The 22294-nt window shown below is 36.9% G+C and overlaps 1 long non-coding RNA gene across 1 annotated transcript; it reads right to left on the bottom strand.

Annotated features, from left to right (window-relative positions):
- Nucleotides 1–798: 798 nt before the first annotated feature.
- Nucleotides 799–18131, bottom strand: LOC128904573 (uncharacterized). Its single transcript, XR_008464542.1, has 4 exons — nucleotides 18025–18131; nucleotides 17574–17729; nucleotides 1625–1710; nucleotides 799–827 (listed from the first exon to the last, which is right to left on the bottom strand). It is a non-coding gene; the product is annotated as an uncharacterized LOC128904573 (long non-coding RNA).
- Between the last annotated feature and the right edge of the window lie 4163 nt (nucleotides 18132–22294).

The raw sequence follows: 22294 nt of genomic DNA, 5'->3' as shown, positions 1-22294 counted from the left end.
CAGATCCGGAGCTTAATTTTTTTGTGATAGTTTTACAAAGAAGAAATGAACAGGCCTTATTGTATAATATTTATGGATCTTGGCTCTCTACTTACTTTCATTCTTTTTTTTTTCTTTTCTTGAAAAACTATACTGTGACACAGTTAATATCTTCATGTGCCAAGAACTTTAGCTTGTTGCTAGTTAATTTTATCAGTCAAGAACAACTTGAGTTAACTCAGTCAGTAAATCACTGTCTTAATGCTACACTGCTACATTAGACCAAATGTTTACCTTCTTAAATACCGAATAGAATGTGTTCAGTTGTCTAATAGCACAAGTAACCTTGAATATGATTATCACACTCATATGTCAACACATTACTAACATGTTTGGCCCTAGTTTGAGAACAACTGGTAGCATATAACGATTTTACTTAATGCTTTCAGTAGTGAACTTAAATGGGACAAAACCAAGTCATCTAAATAAAAGAAGGTGGCGGCTACACGGCATCCATAGAGTGTTGCTGCGATACTTTCCTACTGAAACTTTTTCCATGTCGAAAGCAATCTAACTGACGCTGAACAGGGACATCGGGGAGCCTTCTGTGGAGAATGGTTATACACTAGTTTGATGGGACTTAGAGCAAATTGCAAGTGTCAAAAAGATTTTTATTTCTAGATTTTGAGGGAGCTTTTAGAGAAGCAAATAAAGAGTGCTACAGCTGCGTGAGAAAGGGAACAAGGAAAATCTGAAATACCAATGTACTTACAAGGGGAAAAAAATCTTCTGGCTTTCAACTGCCACAACATTGGTAACTTTGTGATTGATATTCAGTATGCACAGTCCTAAAAATAAAACAACGCACATTTTGAATGCTGTCTGTTGGGATACACATGATTCTACATTTTTATGTTTTTGGGTCCAGACAGTGAATCTTGTGTTATGATTTTACAATTATAACGTGATTCATAGCTTTAAAGTCATTAGGATTAATATCAGTAAAACCAGTTAAGATCCATATTCAGAATAAAATTAAATTTTTTAAAAAAGAAGTTTTGTCTGGAGTGGAGATGTGCCTTGAGTATGTAATCATTTTTTTTCTATTTTCCATCTGACTTACAGTCTATTATTACATGTTGCTGGTAGCAACCTTAAAGCCAAAGAATGGCTTTGTATTCCACAATCCCTTTGGAAGTTAAGCTCCTCAGAAGGATGGCTGACTGTTACATAAATCAGATTTTACATAAATCAGTCTTGATAAAAGAACCATTATAACTGTACCCTGTTTGGGGGTATGCTATCCATTAGGAAACAAACAGCTTTTTCCAGCCACATGTAAGGAAGTGCCAGCCTGTCCTCAGTGCCTCCACAACTGTTTCTAGGGGTTCTGATGGTTATAATGCATGATGCTTGCCAAGTGCACCCAAGCCTCCTGGAAAGTAGCTATAGCAATGAAAGAATATGTCAGACAGGCCAAAATCAACTGTCATTGCAAACATCAGGAATGTTGCACTGGATAATGGTCATTGTTAGACACAGAAGAGCCTTAGCTGAAATCCTCTGTGGTCATTAAGGAAAAAAAAATAGAATAGGTTTAAATATTGATTTATAACTCATGGGAATCAAAAAAGGATTTAACAACCTGGAAAATACCCGCAGAATAAAAGGCCTGAGATCAGTCTCTATGCACAAAGCTTTGCCTCCAGCTTGGTAAGCATTGGCATGTTCCTAGAAGAGAACAAACATATGCTATATCAGACCCTGTTATAGGTCTCTGATGAGAATGTCTCTCATAAATACCTTAAGTGCCATAAACTGATATAGTCTTACCTCCTGAATAATACAGGATATATATATACATTTTTCAGGTGTAATTCAATATTAAAAATAATCTAGTTTTTCCTGTACGCAAGCTAAATGTCACTATATGTGACTAAAGCACAGCTTCCAAAATGCACTTAGTTTTATTTTGAGGAATTTGAAGTGTTGAATCCAACATGTTCTAATCTGTAACATGATTGTGTTAAGAAAGGATAATGACCTTTTTTTTTTTATTTATTTTTTTTCTGTAAAATTTGTTGTTATGGACGCTCATTATGCCTTTCACCATAAAAGATATCCTTCATATTTTTATTCTCATTTTGCAAAGTCTTAAACACTGGAAATCCTACTGATAAATAGCCATAATTTATGTGAATCTGTCTTTTTGTCTTGTTGTTAATCATTGCTTATGATGATATTAAAGAAATACACAACCTTTACTGACATCTTAACTTTGGAAGTACCAGAGCAAATATTGGAAGTGTCTCTCCTCGCATTAACAGCACCTGATTCAGCTTTCAAAGTATAGCTTGAAAACTTGAAGGAATCATGCAGCCAGTAGACTCTTTTCAGGACCAGTGTAAGATGTGTGCAATCATTTCAGGCTCTCTGTATTTGGATTTTCTTAAAAACAGATGAATGACTTCAATTAGACTGAGTATCACCTATGACCAGGAATAGTCTCAGAGAAATAAATGGGACTACTTGTGAAATAAGGATCTAATTTAGGTCAGGGTGAGGTGACATAGCTTGGTACTTGCTTTGCCAGTTTAGCAGGCAATTTATTTTTGGACTGTTTTCTTGAAAGTTAAAAAATTTCTATCTATCTTTTGTGCAGTTTTGTTAAGACTGATCAACATGCCAAAGCTGCCTAAGAAAGTGAACTGGCACTCAAGTAAAATCATTGGCATAATAAAAATAAATGTAAAGATCTTTCTTGTCAGCAATTAATTTATCTTTTCTCTTCTTCTGCTCTCTGAAACACCTCTTTCCTGATCTTGACAGAATAAGGAAATACCAGTGCATTTGAGCTATCAGAGAATGTACTATAAAGCAAAAGCAATTTAAATCTTTTGGATATAAGTAACATAGGCAGGACTATCAGTTTCTGACTGACTTTTTCTCCTTGATATGAGAATATATATTTGAAGTGTTTTGTTGTGTTTTTTTTTTTTTTTTTTATTCTGGCTAGTAATTCTCATCAAACAAGGAGCCAGGAATACTCTCCTGTGAAAAATTACTCCATGCTTCCCATTAGTTTTCTTGCATCTTTCTCTGAATTACCTGGTTCCCACCACTGTAGAGGAAAAAATTCTAAACTTGACAAGAGTGATTCACTATAATAGTTGTTGTATTTTAGGAAGTGTATTAGTCATTGACAGCAAATAAAAATATTCATGATGCTGCACAGCCATGCTCTTGCATTTTCTAGAAAGTATTTGTTCCTATGTAAGTTGAGGATGGTACTCAATCATTTTATGTTCACTTCTTACTTCTATATCTGAAACAAATGATTGGGTTATCCTGAAGACGCAAGTAATCTAGCTACACTCTGAACATATTTTATTTCATTATGAGTAATTTTAAAAACTGAATTTTTATTTTCTAGAAGTCTAATAAGTGTCATTATAGAGTATACAGGTCCTATAACTTACCAGTTTCATCCATTATACTATTCACTATGCTAACTCTGCACAAAATTTTATTTTTTTCTTTTTCTCAGCAACCACCTATAATGTCTATGCATAGAAATTAGGCCATTAGGTTAGGCTGCTGCTTCTAAGTCAAGAAGGGTTTATTCACTAAGATGGGGAAAAAATATCTTGCCAAATCAAGACTGCACTGCTTTTAAATGCCCAGTAGTTACCAGCTGCAAATAGACATTCTTCCTCCTGCCGCTCTCCCTTGCCTGTTTATCAACTCCATAAATTTCCCATGAGGTTTCATTGATTTGGTGGGAGGGGAGGAATCTACATTTCAGAGGAAACACCCTTTCTATTGGCAGGGACTTCATGAAACCACCCTTCTTTTGTGTTGTTGATTAAATTGCCAGGTTAAACAGCGAGAGGAAAGGCAACAGGGCATTGCTGTTAGTGTTTTATACAGCATAAAAAGCAAAGAAGCATTCAAAGTGATATTAAATGATGTTGATGAAGCAGAATTGTGAATGTTATGTCACTGAATAAATAGCACAGTGCCATTTATATAAAAACAAGGATAAAATATTCCATATAACTCTGAAGACATTTTAAAAAAAATATTCCAAGAGCCTAACAAAATATTGGACTATAATTTTACATGATGTCAAGAGTTAACACACGTAGACCAAAAAATCTGGAGTCCATCTGAGCTAAAAGACAGCAAGACAAAAATGAAACTAAGCATTTTGCTTTTAAGGGTCTTCAACATGAAAGTTGAGAAATCTTCAACAACCACGTGGAAATTTTCTGCCTGCTTGGAAACTTCCGATTTCAACTTTCTAAGCATGGAAATGATCATAAATAAAAGAAAGCGATATATTTTTTGCTGTAAGCAGCACTGGTCCATAATAAAGAAAAATCTATTTTTGAACTTGTTTCATAGTTTGTTTTTCAGGCTTAGACTTTTCTTCTCATTAACTTCATGTTTCATCCCAGGGTAGAAGGGTATCTACTTGGGCATAGTATAAGAAAAGAGAATGTACAGGACCATTACCTAACCACATTTGCCACACGTCAGGCTGCGTATTACAGACTGTGTGAAAAGGAGACAGGAACCTTGCCAAGCAGAGCTCTTGCTAGCTGAAGCTCCCCAAGGCACTGTGGTATCACACTATCTCTACAGCAAAGGAGCTCTCAAAAGCTCTAAGTCAGTCACTGGCTCTGGCAGGTGGGTGGCTGTCCTTAGAAAAGAGCCTAGAACAATGTAATTTGGAGTAATTAATCTCCAAGTGGTTGATTACTCTCTTTACATAAAAGTTGTTCTCCTTACCATGTTGCAGTTTCCTGTACAAATACTGTATGATATATCCTAGGAAAACTAAATATGTTACTTCAGATATATATTTTTTTTATTATTTATTTTTTTTCTTCTTTTTCTTCTTCTCTTTAAATAGAATTAGACAGCACTGTGGTCTATCTATGTAATCAGGAAAAAGCAGGCTTCATGTCTGCAGAGGAAAAAACAGATCGTGTGAAAACAATTATTTTTTTTAAGTTACAAGTAGAACACTTGAAAACTGTGATATTTCACCTTCAAATCTGTAGAATTTGATGGGATTATTGGGTAAGGGGTCTGTATTCTGTCTCGTCACTGTTTAAATGCTTTCTAATTACTATCAATGTCTAACTTAAATAGAATAGATATTTTAGAAAATCAGATTTTTTTATAGAAATAAGTCATTTGTATTGATCATTAATTTCTTACCTATCTACCTAATGACAAGCTGAATTAATATTCCATGGACTTTGCAACTAAAGACTTGTGTGAAACCTAGGCACAAGTGATTATATGAGTAAAGATTCCTGTGTACAATGTTAAAAAATGTGTGCAATATTAAAGAAGTCAATGCATCTACTTATTTGGCTTATAATTTCTCATGCAATAATTTTATATTTGAATCTTCAGTGTCAAATGCTGAAGATCAGCTTTGAACTAAATGGTCTTGTAGATAAAAAGGAAATAGCAATATGAGGGAATCATTAAGAAAAATTAAAACATATGGTGATATAATTTATTCCAAATATGAGTAACTGTCAGCTAAGGAGTGAGAGTTTCCAATTTTAGAAAGTGAATTCTGTGACAAATCAAAAGCAATGTCAGCAGTTAAAAAGTTGTATAGTTTGAATCTAGTATTTAGCTGCTTTCATATTTTTTCTCTGTTTTATCAGAAAATGTTTTGGGTTTCTATGGAAATTAATAAAAGAAAACCTCGCAAGTTCTGTGCTGTGTTAAATGGATCATTATTACAATTACTATTCTCATATGCCTACAGAACAGTATTACAATTACCATTCTGTTGTACCTACAGAATTTTAAAACTTGTAGCATCTTTGTACTAGGGGTCAAAATTTAATACAAAAATAAGTGTCAGTCAAATTTATCACAGGATATATAAAGTACAGCAAATGTAAAGGTGTATGGGTTGGTATCAGAAATGTATCTTCCTTGGTTTGTAGCAGATACTGGGAGAAGAAGGGCTAATACAATTTCTTTTCAATATATTTGATATCTTGGGCATTCTGGAGACAATTGAGTGCAAAAGAAAATAATAAAAAATAGCTTCTGTCTATTTATATGCCAGTATTTGAGATTGGGACCTATACTATTCGTCCACACTCAGGTGTGTCATAAAAAACGTTCTGTCAAACAGTTGAAAAAGGGAGGAAGGAAAGAAAAAAAAAATGACCTTTTCAGGTCATTCAGATTCGCATAGGAAGGCAGCGAAGCAGAACCACATCACATTGACTTGTTGGACTGTGCCACAATTTGTCACTCCATTCTAGTGCAAACTTCATCGGTTTTGTACCATTATAAAAGCAGAAATCAATGCAAAAGAAAAAGTCTTTCATATGAACAGTACTGACAGATACAGTAGTTCTATAAAGATTTCTCCTGTAACATTTTCTTTTAAAGGAAAAGCAACATTCCTTCTTACTGAATATTATGTTAGTTTTACCACGTCTAACATAAATAACACATCGTAGTTTTATGGTTCACTTACAGAGCTACTACTCTTTTTATGCTTTTGTGCAGTATGAGCATGATCTCTACTTTGATAATTAATAACATCTGCCTGTCTTGCATGACAAATGATCTTTCTTAAACCCAAGTTGTCTCATTTCCACAAGTTTTGCATGGGACTCCTAGAAAAAGTTTTAAAATATTTAGGTTTGTGAAACTTTCTAAAGAGCTTCAAGGTTCTGTGAAAGCAGGTTATCTTAAACTTTTAAATCTGAAAGAACACAGTTTATTTAAAATTCAGCTTGTTTCTGTCATGGTTGTTTAAGTAGGGAATATACGAATAGGAAGAATTAGTCTTACACTGTGATGTGTAAAGTATTTTGAATTTAAACATGTATAAACTTTTATAAGATGATTCTCTATCCAAAAAAGTCTTGGTATCTTCAGAGTCCATAAATATTCAAATTAATATCTTTGCTGTACACTTTTGACATGAAAAGTAATATCTCTGTTTTTTCTTATGGGAAACCTCAGACATAAAGAAATGAAGTGACGCAAACAAATATCACAAAAGCAGAGCCAGGAATTGAATCTGGATCTCTTGAATGCTAATTCTGTGGTTTTATTTGCTGAATTAGCCCTTTAGGAAAGAAATTATAAGAAGCTGTTTAGCATCTTCCATTTGATATTCCTGCAGTTGTTCTTTTGGTTCCCAATAAAGCTGTCACATGGCTTAGAAAGCAGCAAAAATCTGCATATTCATTTCAGGAATTGAAAGGAAGCAGGTGGCTAGTTGTTATTAAAATAAATTCAATTCTTCTGGACTTTGACACTAACTTGCTATTGTTTATAGCCATCTGATGAACTAAGAAAAAAAGAGTTGCACGATTCATGATGCTATCTAATGTCTGCCAATTGGAAGAAATGGTCTTGTCATTAGGAATCACATTTTCTGGTGAAAAATGCAATATATAGTCAGTATTTTGGGGACACTGATTGCATTCTTGATGAACTTGAGCAATTCAGGTAGATTTTAGCTCAGCTACATTTAGCTGCTTAAATAGGTATAGACATCTGTAGACCGTAAATGTCTAAACATCCTTAAGGTCAGTAAAGAGATGTACCTTCAATACAGCTTAAAATAGGTTTCTGAGACTTAACACTAGTAGTTGACTAATATTAAGGTGAAAATAGCTCTGTGTTCGTGCAAGGTCTATTTAAGCTACATGACCAAGATATCAGATATACCCCAAGGGGAGAAGAAGCCAGAAGAGAAGAAGATGTCTCGTCACCAGGTGGGGCAAGGAAGTCAAAAATGAAAATGACAAATAGAGAGATCTGAGGCATACTTGGCTTTGTATGTGTTACACTTAAGAGGTAATTATTTTAAAATTAATTCTATCCCTAGAAAAAAATAAAATAAAATAAGACTGCTAAGCAGTTATATTTATCCTCTAGGAATTAAGTCGTTGCTCTGTTTATCTGCCTGTTTAAGTGTGCTCTTTTCTTCCTTGGAGGAAAATTTTGTTTGTTAAACAAGGTTTGTTAAATCTTTTTTTGTCAGGTTAGAAAATCAGCTTATTGAGCAGCAGAAGTGTTTGTATAATTTTCCCAGGTTTCTGGATAGACCCAGTGTTTTTGTAGTGGCCCCTATAAAATTTAAACCCAGCTCTGGTTGCTGCTGGTCAGATTTTGGCAGAAGGAAACATTGTACCAATATCTCATGATCTTCACACTGAGGATTCAAAATCATAACCCTGTTCTCCAAAACAGAAACAAACTTTACAAATAAAAGCCCTTTCCAATATTTTTTTTATTTGATGATTTTTTAACTGTAGAAAACATCCATATGAAGAAACTCTATAGAAAGGGAAGAAAATGGTAGGGGAGGTATGAGGGAGACTGAAATATGTGCCTAAAAGCAAGTTATCTGCAATAAAAGGGAAATAATTATTAAGTAGTCCAAACACTTCACATTTTACTTTTATGATGTTTTTATTATAAGGGAATATAATCCAAAATATCCAGTGAGGGTTGGAATCACATGTCAATATCTGGTGTTAATAAAAATATCTTTAATAGACGGAACTCAGACACAAATGTTATGTTATTTGTAAGATGGAAAGAAATGAGGAATTCCAGCCTGAAAAAGAGTAGCATTTTGGGGCATTTTGGTCAATGCAGTATCACAATGTTGCTATGAGCCTTTACAGTAGACTAAAGACCAGGAAATTTAAATGGGCTTTTTGCTACCAGGGGGTCAATTAAAAGTTGACCCCCAGGGACGAAGGGCAGCCTGAGTTAAGGAGAAGATCCAAATTGAAACCAGGTCTCAAAACTATTACTGATTATTATTTTTTATTCTTCCTAAATGCTTTGTATTCTCTATGTTTCAAATAACACAGAGTAAAAGTACAAATTTATGAAGAATACAGTTCCAAAATTAATACAGGCTACGGAGTTAAACTTCTGATTCAAATTCACAACTTGCAGAGTACTAAATATTTTAGAGATTTGTTCCAGGACAAATCCAGTCCAGAACATTAGAAGCTACAACAGGCTAATTTCTGGTTTTATCTTCCAGAGGTGAGTGTGAAATATTTGGGCTGAGTCCCGTTTTCAGCTAGATTTAGTACCCTAAAATGACATGAGATGTCTTGTGGTGGCCTCAGTAAAAGACAACAAAGATATATTTGATTGCATAAAATCATGTGGCTCTTATGAACAAGATTGATGGTGTGTTTTTTCCCTCATCAATACTGAGGTGCACTTGAGCACCAAAATGTACACTGTCTCTCTCTCTCTGTGGTGTTGCTTCTAAAATTAAATGAAGATACTTAGACCCAAAAGCTGACAAAGCAACTCCTTTTTGAACTGATGGCTTGTCCTGCTGCTGTGGCTGTGGAGGCAAAGTAGCCTGTAAACATGAACCATCCATGCCCATTCTTTTCATAGCCACAGTCATTGGGACCTTCCTACTGCAATATGGCAGTTTCTATGTTCCTTTTAGCTCCTTTGAAACCTCCTACTGTACTTTTGCCTTCACTTTTCTCACATCCTATCCTAAAAACACATTCTGTCATTAACTGAAATGACATTTCTCAATTTCAATATACATCTATCTTCACCTCTTTGCATTGTCTCCTCTTTGACAGTTTTTGGCAGCAAGGCTCTCTCTTCCCCTCTTTTGTCTAAAGGAATATAGAATCATTTCTGGTGATTTCTATTTGTGTTTGTTGTTTGTTTCAAACCAGACACCACTCTTCATAAGTGTTAATTTCCCACAAAAATGACTGAGAAAGATGATGCTGGTGAATAAATGCCCAGTAAAGGTCTGAAATTACTGAATGCAGAAAACATAGTTGGTTAATATATTTCTCAGATCATGGGTTTTGGGGGTCAAATTTGTGCGTCTTCCATAGAAATTATAAGAAAATAATGATAAGGTCCTGAGAGCATTAAAATCTGGAGGAAATCTTTATCTTAAGACAGATTCCTGAGCATATATATGGAAAGAACTAGTTCAATGACACAAACTTAGAATTAAGTCTTTCCAAAAGTTAAGTGCCACTGAAAGACATGTGTGAGTATACAATTTTATTTTTAGGGAGATCATTTAAAGATATTTTAAAAACAGGATATTAGCTGTGGAAAATTACTGGCCCTTGAACTGAAATAAATAAAATATGACCTTCAGTACAAAATAATTCCTCCCATCTTACAGCTATTCAAACAGTGGAGTCAATTGGTCATTTTTTGGGTGTTCAGCCCTCAGAAAAATAAGCTCCCAGCTATGGCTGATCAAGATTTATGTATTTATAAATATATACTTTTAGTTGGCAGGCTTTCTTGGTCAAGCACACCCCTTTTTTAGAAGAAAATGGCACATTTCCATAAAAGTGACAAGTAATGGTAATCTTTCTCAGACAGGCTTCCATTCTGCTGAGTGTTTTAGTCTGATGATCTGAACATGGGAACAGAGTGCCAGATCTGCTAAGGTCCTGTGAATAGTGCTATGTGAATAATTGTATTTCAGTACTTTAAAAGTGAAAATGAAGTTTTAAGTTGAATAAAATGTGAAATTCTTTTTCTCTTTCTCAAAAAATAAGTGTGTTTCTCCTGTGAACCTCAGAGGAAAGGCCCAACTAAGTCTATGTCAGATAATCTTCTTGTTTGAGGTGGGCATGCAAAAATACTGGATCATGGTTCAACTTTATGCACTGCCTAATTAAAAAAACAAAACAAACAAACAAAAACAACATCAAGACAACACTTTAGCTTCATGGGTTTAAATCAAATTGTGACATAGTTTAAGGTGGTATCTTTCACATCTGGACATCTAATCACTGGTCTATTGGATCAACATAGGTAAGATACACCCTCTCGCTTTAGAAGTTTTATGAGCCTAATCACTTCCTCACTATTTCCATGAAAAGTAGTTGTATCTGAAATGATTCAATTAACTTGATGTGAATTTGTCAGCAGCCAGGAGACAACTTAGTCTTTTTTACCATTTTGTATACCATTAAAAAGACCTGTCATCTATGCTATGTGAGTTCCAGGAGTTTAATTTTGGATTAGTTCTAGTCTGATTCCCTGGACTGGTGCCCAGTAACAGTAGGAGCATGTTGGGTGCAATCCTGGAATGTATCTTCCAGTTTAGTTTCATCAGAAAGGAATCCAGTTTGCATCTTCTCCCACTGCTCTGCAATGTGAACTGAAGCGTGTTATGTGAATCAGAAGGTTCACTCCAAAGTCATAGTCCTGTCAGAACAAAAGTGCTCATGTAGACAGATGCACCCTTAAACTAGTACCTTGTTTCTCCCCAGGCAAAGTTTTAGTGCGGTTGAAACGGGGTATAAATTCTCCAGGTTATACTATTTACTTTTCTTCTATATAAAATAATTCATGACACTCTTTTCTTTGGATTCATAACAATCATTTTAACGTAGGCTTCAGGTGAATCTTCTCAAACTCGAACATCCTTTGACCTTGAGACCAGAAATGACCTACGGTGATTGTAGATTATGGCACTAGGAATGAAATAAGGAAGGAGTCAAATGAAGTCCCAAACCTTTCAAAGAGGAAAGCAGTAATTTCAGTTACAAACAGGTTGTTTTTTTTCCACTGACACAGTTAGAAAAAGGACAGAAAAGTCCCTTGAATAAGGCATATTCAAGAAACTTCGTAAGTGGTATAGAGAAACTGTGTGGATTACAAAGATATGGTCAGAAACTGAAGAATAGCTAGAGTTGTGTGATGACAGAAGTGACTAACCTAGCCTTCTAAATCGTATTTATTTCCAGGAAAGGGAAATAACTGGTAGGCGCTGATTAGAATTTGTTCTCACAAAATAGTATGTGACTGCGAAAAGCTTGCACAGCATAAACAGAGATAGGCAATTGCCTACAAGTGCGTCCTGCAAGAGCCAACAGACAGTCCCCTTCGCCTGCAGCTGGGATGGAAGGAATCTTCAAGCCTATCTATCTACTCATGCGCAGGCTGGGGGAGGCAGGAACATGTTTTCCACAGCAGAAGTTTCTGGATCTCATGCTGACCCTGACCTTATGAAGAGGAGGAACCCGATCCACCCCCATTCTCTGTAAAAGCAGCTCAGCCCGAGATACACAGAAAGATGTATAGGAGAGGTGTCAGTGGCACGGAAAAAGGCAGGGTGCTTACTCTGCAGTGGGAGCGCGGAGCTGCTGCAGCAGGGAAGGCAGAGGGGTCTGCAGGTATGGGGAGGAGGGAATGGCTCCTCTCCCACAGATGAAAAGGGAGAACAAAAGAGAAAGGTCCTTGCCCTCACTCCTGTCCCTCTAAAATATCTTGGAATCCACCTCAGTCTCTTTTCATTGAGCCAGTTTAGGACTCATTAGTATTCCTGTTGCTCCCTGACTCTTTTTTGGACTGTTCCAACCAGGTCTCTCCAGTTCAGGAGACAACTCCCTCCAGGGATGCCTCTGGGCAGGTGGCACAAAAAGGGTGCACCTGTTTTTATCCTATACAGTCCTTCAACTCTATCTCTGTAGGCTTCGCAACCCCAGAAAGGCTCACAAGCCTTCATAACTCACCCAATGACGTGCAATTTTGTTTCATAAACCTTAATTTTGTTTCATAAAAATGCCAAACTAGTGAACTGCAACACAAGCCCCAAGGTATCATTAGACAGTTTGAGACTAATAAAACACACGGGGTGATAATCACACCTCTGGAACCAGGACTTTGGTCCACACTTTATGTAAGGTGGATGTAGCCAATCTGCAGTACAGTGCATTAACCCTAAGCAGTGTGGACATAGGTCAGTTTGTGCCAACCCTCGACCCTCTTAGCATTGGAGAGGTACCTTCCAATCCCACTTCCACCCCGGCCCCCTTTGCCTGCTTCACTTCTCTGAAACATTCTCTGCCCAACTGACTCCATAAAACCTCAGTTTTCCACCACCTCAGGACTCATTTTTTACTGTACAGATGCAAAAAAACATGATTTCTATTTGGAATCAGTTTTGCAGAAATTATCATCTGTTTTGGGGGAATTCCTGAAACATGAAAAACAAGTTTAAAACTGAGGAAGGATTAGTTTGGTTTTTTTCTAACACTGTTACTGGGAACAACATTTCTTTGGTTTATTTCCTATTTTTCTATAATTAATAAATTCATGATTTTGAACTTTGACCCAGCAAATCACTTAACCGTGTGTTTAACTTAAAGCACGTGAATGATGCTGTTGAAATCAGTGGGACTGTTTGCAGTCTGAAGGATAAGTCTGAAGTATTTCCTTGGATTACTGGAATAAAGAAGTGGATTTTATCTATTGTGTTTTCAGTTCTCACAAACAGTGTTGCAACTAATTTGATGCAACCCCAGAAATTCAGTCTGGGGAATTTAACACATAAAATAGGGGGATTTTTTGAATGAATGTTTTTAGCATATTCGCATTCCTCACCAATAGAGTTATAATTTCAGGATATTTGGGGTTCCTAGCTGTCCCTATTAATAGATATTGAATCAAGTCATTTCATACAACCAGAAAATGAGGCCATCCTGTTTCTGGCCTTTCTGGTGATGCAATAATTTGGCTCTGAAACCTTAGGAAAATATAACTGAAGGAATAAGAGCTATGCAGACTGCAGAAGAGATACACAGTAACCAAAATGAGAGGGTTCTGCATTTTACAGACCACTTTTGTATTCCAGATGATTTAACAACTGCCTAATATTTTCATTATCGTTATTTTTAAAAATTTTATCATAGTAACTGCAATTGTAATTGTGCTGAGCATCAACTAGCACAGCAACATCACACTGTATAACTTGCTGTATTGTAAATCAGGGCTTCCCCCAGGCAGCCATAATTTGTATGTCCTTCTGGTTTTGCCTACTTTAGCTTTTCTATTTTAGGGAATACACATGTGCTTTGTGTTAGAGCAGGGAAGTCGTAGCAAACTAAACTACAGTCTATGGTGGCTTTCCCTTTTGGGTCATGCCCTCCTTTGGTGTTGGAGGAAGATGGTCACTCATAAAAACAAATTATGATTCAGAGAATCCCTACAGAGAAATTAACCAGAGAAGTGTGGTTTTCACTGTGCCCTCACCAAGTATACAAAGTCCCTATATAAATAGTCTTGTACTTGTCTAATTAATCAGCTCTCTAATCCTTGCCTTGCCCATTACATACAGAGTGGTTTTGTTAATCCAAAATAGACATGGTCCTGAGCCACAACATTTATAAGATCATAGCATCTAGGGATGGAAAACAACTGATACATCATCCGGTACACCTCCCCAGCAGGGCAGGGTAGCCTAGTTAAAAATGACCCAAATAACATGGTTTTAACCACATCCCGAGCAAGCTAGTCAGCTGTCTAGTTCATCCTGCTGCCACGATGCTTTCCTTGATTTTTCTTGATACCCTGTTTCATAGCTCCAGCTTCTCACTTGGAATTCAGCTCAGCTATGGTGAGGGAGTGAATCTCCCTTGCTTGAGGACAACTTTCCACATTCATACAATTGCTCACCTCCTGTTCATGCTTCTGTCTTGTTGATGTTCTTTTGAATTGGGGAAATTTGTGTATATGAAATGTCTGTATCAGCCAACACAGCCTTAGGATTTGATTTTTTATGTTTTTCTCACATCTGGCTATACTACTGCACTTTTCCTGCACAGCTGCAAAACTGGATTTCTAAGTAGTTATTCTAATGACTGTAACCATTGATTTTGTTACTGGAACAACGTCAAGTGACTATGAAGATGGCAGTATTTTAGCAGATGAGGGTAATACTTGTCCACCCTTAATAATGATATAAATGATCTCAACAGGCAGACAATAGATTTCCCTTAGATAAAGTATTCACTTATCTAGTTGCAAAATAGGCTGACATTCCTCTCTCATTTCTTCAAGTTCTTAATTTAAAGGATTGACTTAATGCTGTTTGATACCCTGTCCAGATATTTCTTGAAAGCTGAAGTTGTTGGCTGTTCAATAAAGAAAATGTATTAAAGCCTCTGCTTGCTTTTTTTTCTCTTCTTTCTTTCTTTTTTTTTTTTCTTTAAGTGAATATGTTGGTGGTTCAAACAAATATCTGCCTAGGCGGATGTCAAAAGTGAAATCCAATAATAATGACTTTTTTGATGATACTAATGAAGCAGATGGCAAAAAAAAAAAAATGTCTATGGTGTAAGGAACACCCAAGTTCTGAATGCAAAGCCAGATCTTCTTGTTTCAACTACCACACAACAAAGGGTAATAAGTCATTCAGACAGAGTTCTCTTATATAGAGATATTATTGGCCATGGGTGCGTATGCGTGTGCACGTGTGGTAAAGCAGTTAGAAATACAGCAATGGATTTTTTTTTGTTTTTCTCTGTTGAAACTGAGGATCTTGTTAATGCTGAGATTTCTAAAGACCTTAAAGGAAATAAGACTGTTCAGTCCCCACCACACTGGGCTCCTCATTCCTTTGAGATGTTTTGTACAGAATTTGAAAGGTTCGACATCTCCTGCACTTCCCAAAGCTGTCTATGGCTAGAGCGAGATCAGCCGCTGCTCACCAGGAATTGCTGCAAAATACTGGGGATTTCTGTGCTTCAGTGCTCATCATCACAGTACCTAAATATTAGCTGCCTGACAACTGTAAAGGGATTCAAAGCAGGATATTTACCTATGAGCGTCTTTAAACCAAGGAGACAATTAATGCTTTAACCACTGTGACACAGAAGCATATCAGCTAAGCTTCTTTCTGTATTTCAGTTGAACACAGACAGCTTGTTTCCAAGCATGCTCCATATTAAACACCTGAAAGTCTGTCTTTAGATTTCCTTCATCTTTTCTTCAGTTTCTGGGCCCACGTTGCTGTCACAGGAAATCTAATTCATTCCTGAAAGCAGATTATGTCCCACTGATGCAAATCACAGCATATACTAATTCTTGTTCTCTGCTTTTGGGATCTGTCATGGTGTATGTCTTCTACTAATAGGTCTAAGTGAAAATATGAACTAAGTGTAGCCCAGGACTTATGTCCAGGCCGATGATGTCATCACCTTGCTCATGTAGGGATGTGGAATCCATTAGCAGGCAATAAAACTGGAACTGATTTTCAAATATTTTGCATCAAAATGCATCTGCAGTTTTTAAAACCTGCAACCGATTTGTGGTCAAAATGGTTTATTTTTAACAAATGCTTTCCATTTCACCTTTAAGATGATAATTACATTTAAAGATGGCTGTAGGCTTCAGACAGAAAATTTGTAGGTTATATCTTTGTGTGTCTGATCAAGGAAAGTAAACTTCTGTTTACAGCTGCCTCTGATGATGGCCAAACCACTTCATTCTTCCGTAAGAAATTAATAGCTAAGAACCGAAGCATCTAAATGGCACCTTTAAGGCATAAAATGTCATTCTTACATAACCAGTGTTTTGTTTGTTGCTTTGTTTCTTCTTTAAATAGTGAAGAATCAAGAATCAACTGGAAGCAAAAATCATTTAAAAGGAGAACTACACAGTATTCGCATTGTTCGTTTGGGATAAAAAAGGGCATAATTAACTTTTAATAAAATATATTCCTCATTCTGAGTTAATAGGAGATATCTGAGAGCCACAATTACTTAATATTAGACTTTTGACCATTACATTTTTATTTCCTGCTCAGTGATCAGTGGAAAATATGATATGCCATATTTCATCTTGATCTTCAACAAACAACTAACTGTTTCATGTATTATTTTTTTCTTTTGAGAGACTTCAGCAATTATTTAGTAGCAAAAATATCAAAAATATATCCCCCTAGAGAAATCAGTAATTTGATTTTCATCCATAACTAACCGTATAGATTGCTGTGACCCATGTACTGATCTTAAGTCAGGCACGTGGAGTTGATTTCAGGAATAAGATACGCTGATATGCCTTTTTTATTAGTGCAACCTATAAAAAAATCCTTCAGTAGGGCTGCATTTGAAGAAAGAAACATTTATTCCACCTGATTTTTATAGGTTAACCAAAGTATACGATCTATGTCCCAAGTAGTATTGACATTCACCTGTAATTAGTCATAGAAATGACGTTACTGCAAACAACAATGTTCCGAGGACAGTATGTTTCAATATTTACTTGTCAAAACCCAGTCTTTCTGGAATTAAGAGGAATTTAATTTAATTGAGAATTCTTTTTTTCCTCCAGAGCATTAATTTACCATGTAATTTTGTGGCTAGTTTGAAGTACAGGTTCATGTTCAGTCAAACTCCTTTACTTAATGAATATTGTCTAAATTTGATCTTGGATCAAAGGGAGAATTCACTGTGTATAAAACAAGAGAAATAACACTTCCCCGTCCTGGAAACATTACATATAAACACATCTACTTTCAAACAGGGTTAGGATCCAAATTTTGCAGACAAAAGCAAAAGCCTAAAACATTTCTAGTCTGACAATTCTATATGAGGACTAAGTTTTATTATTATTTCCTCTTATTTCCTTGTATCAAACAGGTTCTGGCAACATTCTTTTGCTATCAGTTAGCATATCCTCCTGAGGGTCAGTGGGGTCATCTGAGTGGTGGTTCTGCTCCTTTCGTTGAGAGAGATCCCAGAAGATATTATTGAGCGATTACTCACCTGTTGGATCAGCTTTTTTGTGTTCTTGTTGTGTCTTGTCAGTGCTCTTACTTCCTGGGTCCACAGAATTCTTTACGGGTTGATTGCGAGTTATGAGGCTGCAGAACCCGCACCGCGCCGATGCCAAGCAGTTTTGTGCTACTGTTTCTTCCTGTACTGCTGACACAAGAGAGCCAGTTACCAGTTTGTAACGGAGACTGGAGCAGACATGAATTCCCACCTCAAAGGCAGAGATAAGACGGAGATAACAATTACATGATATATAGAACTTTCCTTCATCTCCTACATCTGTTGTAGGGATTTCTGTATGATAGAATTTGAAAGCTGATGTGTCAAGAAGAACTGCAATGCCCAGTAGATAAGTAGTGACATAAAAAAGTTTTACAGATGAAGTACTGTAAAAGAAGTGTCTTTAATACTTTGTCTACTAAATTAAGGAAGATATGATTACCTTTGCAACACAGCTACCACAAGCTACAGTACAGATAACGCAGATACAGACATCATTAACTTCAGGGAAGGCCACACAGCTCCTCTTGGGGTTGCACACCTTCTTTTGATCTGCAAGTATAGTCCAATAAAGAAAGAGAATTCCTCCCGCAGCTCAGTGTATCATCATCAGAAGAAGGAGGCAGTCTTGTAACTTTTAAACCTAGTTTGAAGTTATGGTTATGGCAATTCTCGGACCACCCTAGCTTTAAAATTTCTAAACACTTCATTTTGCTTTATAGTGATAATGTTTAGAATTTGTTACTGGTGCTAGTAGCTGCAGATCTACTTATTTATATCCTGCTCCTGCGTTTACATTTCACTCTATCAGTTAAACTTAAACCAGTTCACACAATATGTCAGAAGTATTTTGTGTTAGAGAGTTGAGATTTACAGGCTCAATGACTTCATTAGAATTGCTCTGGGTCTGCAGCGGCTGCAGCAAATCAAACTATGGTTCACAGACTTTACATAGCAATTCACAATTAATTTGTAGTTCTTTTAATTGACTTCTTTACTGTACATAAACAATGCAAATATACACAACCTTATTTTTTTCCTTTTCTATTAGGAAAACCTGTTGTCTTCCTATTTAGGACAGCATAATTATAGGGATTCTACCCCAGCAATCAAATACAGGGTTTGCATTATGAATTTTCAAATAATCTTTACTTACGGGTTTCCAGGCACAATTTTTTACTTATCTGTCAGCATTTACTTAACTGGAGATTTTACTACTGAAACAAACTCATGTCTGACAGAGGTCTGTTGTGTTTGCCTTATTAACAGAAAAAAAGCAGTAAACCCACCTTGTTTACTCTTCAGAGACCCAGCACCGTACTGCATGCGGGCTCCACAGCCCTGGGGCATCTGTGTTTGTTCTCATCTAAGACTGAATCCTAATATTTGAACATCTTTGTTGCCATCCTTCTACCACTGTTTGAAATCCTTCAGGAAGAAGTCGCTGAAAATACCCCTTGAGGCAAGACCATATGCCTATTTAATTGAAAAGATGCTGAGGCAAGGAGCTTGACTGCCTTGCCTGGGGCCACACGTTTCTCTTGAAATTGCGTGTACCTTTCCGATACTTGCTTTGTATCAAAATTTGTTGTGTGAGGGTGGAGGGTGGTGTAAGGTTTGTGATCCTTATGTAGCAACCTGAGAAAAACAAAGTGGGGAATCACCCTGTGAGAACATTCACTTTTCTTAGGGGGAAAAAAAAAAAATCATGGTCCTGCATATACTGATACATCTATTCTGTTAGGTCTCTTTCCAGTGTGGGCATCTTTCCCTGTGCTTAGCAGCCATTCCCAGCTTTCCCATGCCGGCACCTCTTGCTGACAGCCAAAGCCTTAACGTCGAGTGGCAGCTCCATCTCCTGCTTCTGCACCTTTGCTCGGCAGCCCTTCCCTCGGCAGGCAGGGGAAGGAGCCTGAGGCACCCGCACGGCCCACCCTGCTAGAGAATCAGATTTCAGACAGAAAAAAAAAAGCTTTGTCCTTGGGCACAAATATGAAAATCAGCTTGTTCGGGTATTTCTGACTCTACTGGAGCTCCAGCCCTGGGTCACGTTGTGTTTGTAGGGAGCCAAGGAGCTGTGTAATGGCTGGGGATGTGTGGGGTTAGAACAGCGTGTGAGTGCATGTGAGTTGATGTTGGCGGGGAATTGCCCTTATTTGTGTGTATGGCTTGTTTGAATAGACCTGCTGCACCCTATGTCTTATCTAAATACAAAATAAGGCCCATAGTCTCCAGCAGCTCCCTTGTCCCTTCCGCTCCCCAGTTCCCTTTCCCCAGCTGGAAAATTAAACCAGAAGTTTAAAGCTGGGGAAATTGTTTTGAACTTGCCGCACTAATTTTTTGGTTCCACCTGAGGATACCTGAAGTCTAACTGTTCAGTCTGGTGAGCATCTACAACCTTAGCTGCAGCCTGGGAAAATTAATAAATAAAATGCTACTACAGCTTGGAGGGAGTTCTAGAGAGAGGCAGGATTTGGGGGTATGCACTCATGTTTTCTTTATTCACTAAATATGGTTTTAGTTTTCATACTTTGAGCTCACATTTATATTTTTTTGTCCTTTTTGAAAATACTTATATTAAATTAGAAGGAGTGTTAAGTTTTCCATATCTGGATCCTTCAAAGAAAAAATTCCCTTTGGACTATCTCAGGATTGAAATTGTTTAAATTTTGCAGACTTACATTGAGGAAGAATGAGTCTCTGAGAATTACGCTAATTGAACCTTTTGTTTTGTTTTGTTTGGGAGGAATACAAATATTTCAATAAGAACTCACAGAATCACATCCAAAGACAAATGAAAATTTTCAGAGAATCTTCACTAATGTCAACAGGCAGCAGATCATACTCATTTACAGCACATTTTAATGGTCAAACGCCACACATTTGTATGCCTCAGTACTACAGAAAGGTGCCAATAATAATAATCCCATCGGGTAGATGATAAACTCATGCGTGTTGAGGTCAGTGCTTGGAGGCAGAGCCTGCATTGCCTTCTCCACTGACAATGTCTCCAGCACACATGCTGAGCTACTGCCAGACAACCGGCATATCAGCATAAAACTCAGTGCAACCTGCAGTTGTGCGCAAGAAGTGGAGCAAATATCTGTGTGATTTAGCTCTTGCTCCTGTGGTTTAACTGCTGTTGGCACAGTTTCCAGCTGATTTAAAGCAAGCCCAGGTATGTGTACGTGACCTGCTCTTGGAGAACTAACAGGTAGACATGACCTCCTCCCCACTCCTGATTATACAGCCTGCAGGAGTCCTTGGGCATTCTCATGATTTACTTCTGTCTTTTCACCAAAGTTGCATTTTTTTTTTCCTCTCCTAGTTGTTCATATTTTTTATTCTTGAACAGATCTGTCTTCTCCCACCCAAGCATCCTGCCATTACAATGATTAGCAATGATTAGCATTTCCCTATATTATTGCATTAGGGTCTTTTCAGTTTGGTGGCACACAGAAATTTCTTACTAAATCTTTCTCTCCACATATCATTATCTTTTGTTGGCTACAAAATTTATTTGAGTGCTTTATTGTCAAATGCATATATTAGTTTTCTTTTTCTTTTCTTTGTGATTCTTTTTCTATATAAAACAATGGGAAGTATAAAGACTTAATATGACTTTAATGCTCCATCCCATTAAAAAAAGTGCAATTGTTAATGACTAAAATGCACCTCAGAAAATTCTAAATGATTCTATGCATGAGGTCTTAATTACAGAGAACTTTATTCTTTAATTAATGTATTCCAGACTTAGGTGTATGTCTTGATTTATAAAAATTTAGTTCTTGCCATGGGTATATTTTTAAGTTACAAATCATGCGAAAAAGAGATGAAGTTTTCTGGTATTTGTGAGCTGCAATATAAGGGGTAGCTGCTTGATACTTGTAAATCTGATGCTGTTTATCATGTTATCACAGCACTTCACTCAGGCTTTTTTTTTCTTCCTTTTTTTTTTTAAATGCTGCCCAATCCTACAGGCACCTAATTAGATAAGTAATTTTACTGACATCTATAGATGACCTAAGGATCCAGACTCACAGACATTTAAAATGTAACGGGGAGAAGCCACTGTGTAAAACCACATTTGGAAAAAAAAAATAAAAAAGCTAAATCTTTTTCTTTAAAGCAAGAAAGGACATACGACTGGAATCTTTTTATTCTGATCCACTTAGTAGCATGCTGTTTAATGACTCTAAGTGATAATGTACTTAAATAGTTAATTCAAGGGTTAATCCTCCTCTAAAACTGAGCTGGGAACAAAAGCTGAAATGACTTTTCAAAAGGGAGGGACAGGAGGAATTCTGACCCTTCTCCCGGTGCTTTACAACGAGAAACCACAAAGCAATTGAGGAATCAGTGCACGGCACGTGGATTAAAATGCTTCTTGGAGCTGCTAGTACTGTACATTGCCTCAACCCTCCCTGAACTTTCTCAGTAAATACAGCAGCCTGACAGCCCGGCTTCCCCGCTGGGTGGATCCTGCAACTCCAGGAGGGAATGGCACTTCTTGTTTTTAATTAGCAAAGGTGAAAGGTGAATTAAAACTAGCTGTTTGGCAAGTCAGAGCAAGGGGCTGAGTTCTGAAGAGCACCAAGGAGGAGGGTGCTTTCTTCTTTTTTTTTTTTTTCCCTCTCTTTTTTTTTTTCCCTCCCTCCTTCTCTGAATGAATTGCCTTGCAGGAGGGACTGAAAATACAGCTTCTTCCTGAA

This window comes from Rissa tridactyla, chromosome 1, assembly GCF_028500815.1.
Source record: "Rissa tridactyla isolate bRisTri1 chromosome 1, bRisTri1.patW.cur.20221130, whole genome shotgun sequence".
Taxonomy (NCBI): domain Eukaryota; kingdom Metazoa; phylum Chordata; class Aves; order Charadriiformes; family Laridae; genus Rissa; species Rissa tridactyla.
The sequence above is the reverse complement of the archived record's forward strand: the minus strand, read 5'-3'. Positions and strand labels throughout refer to the sequence as shown.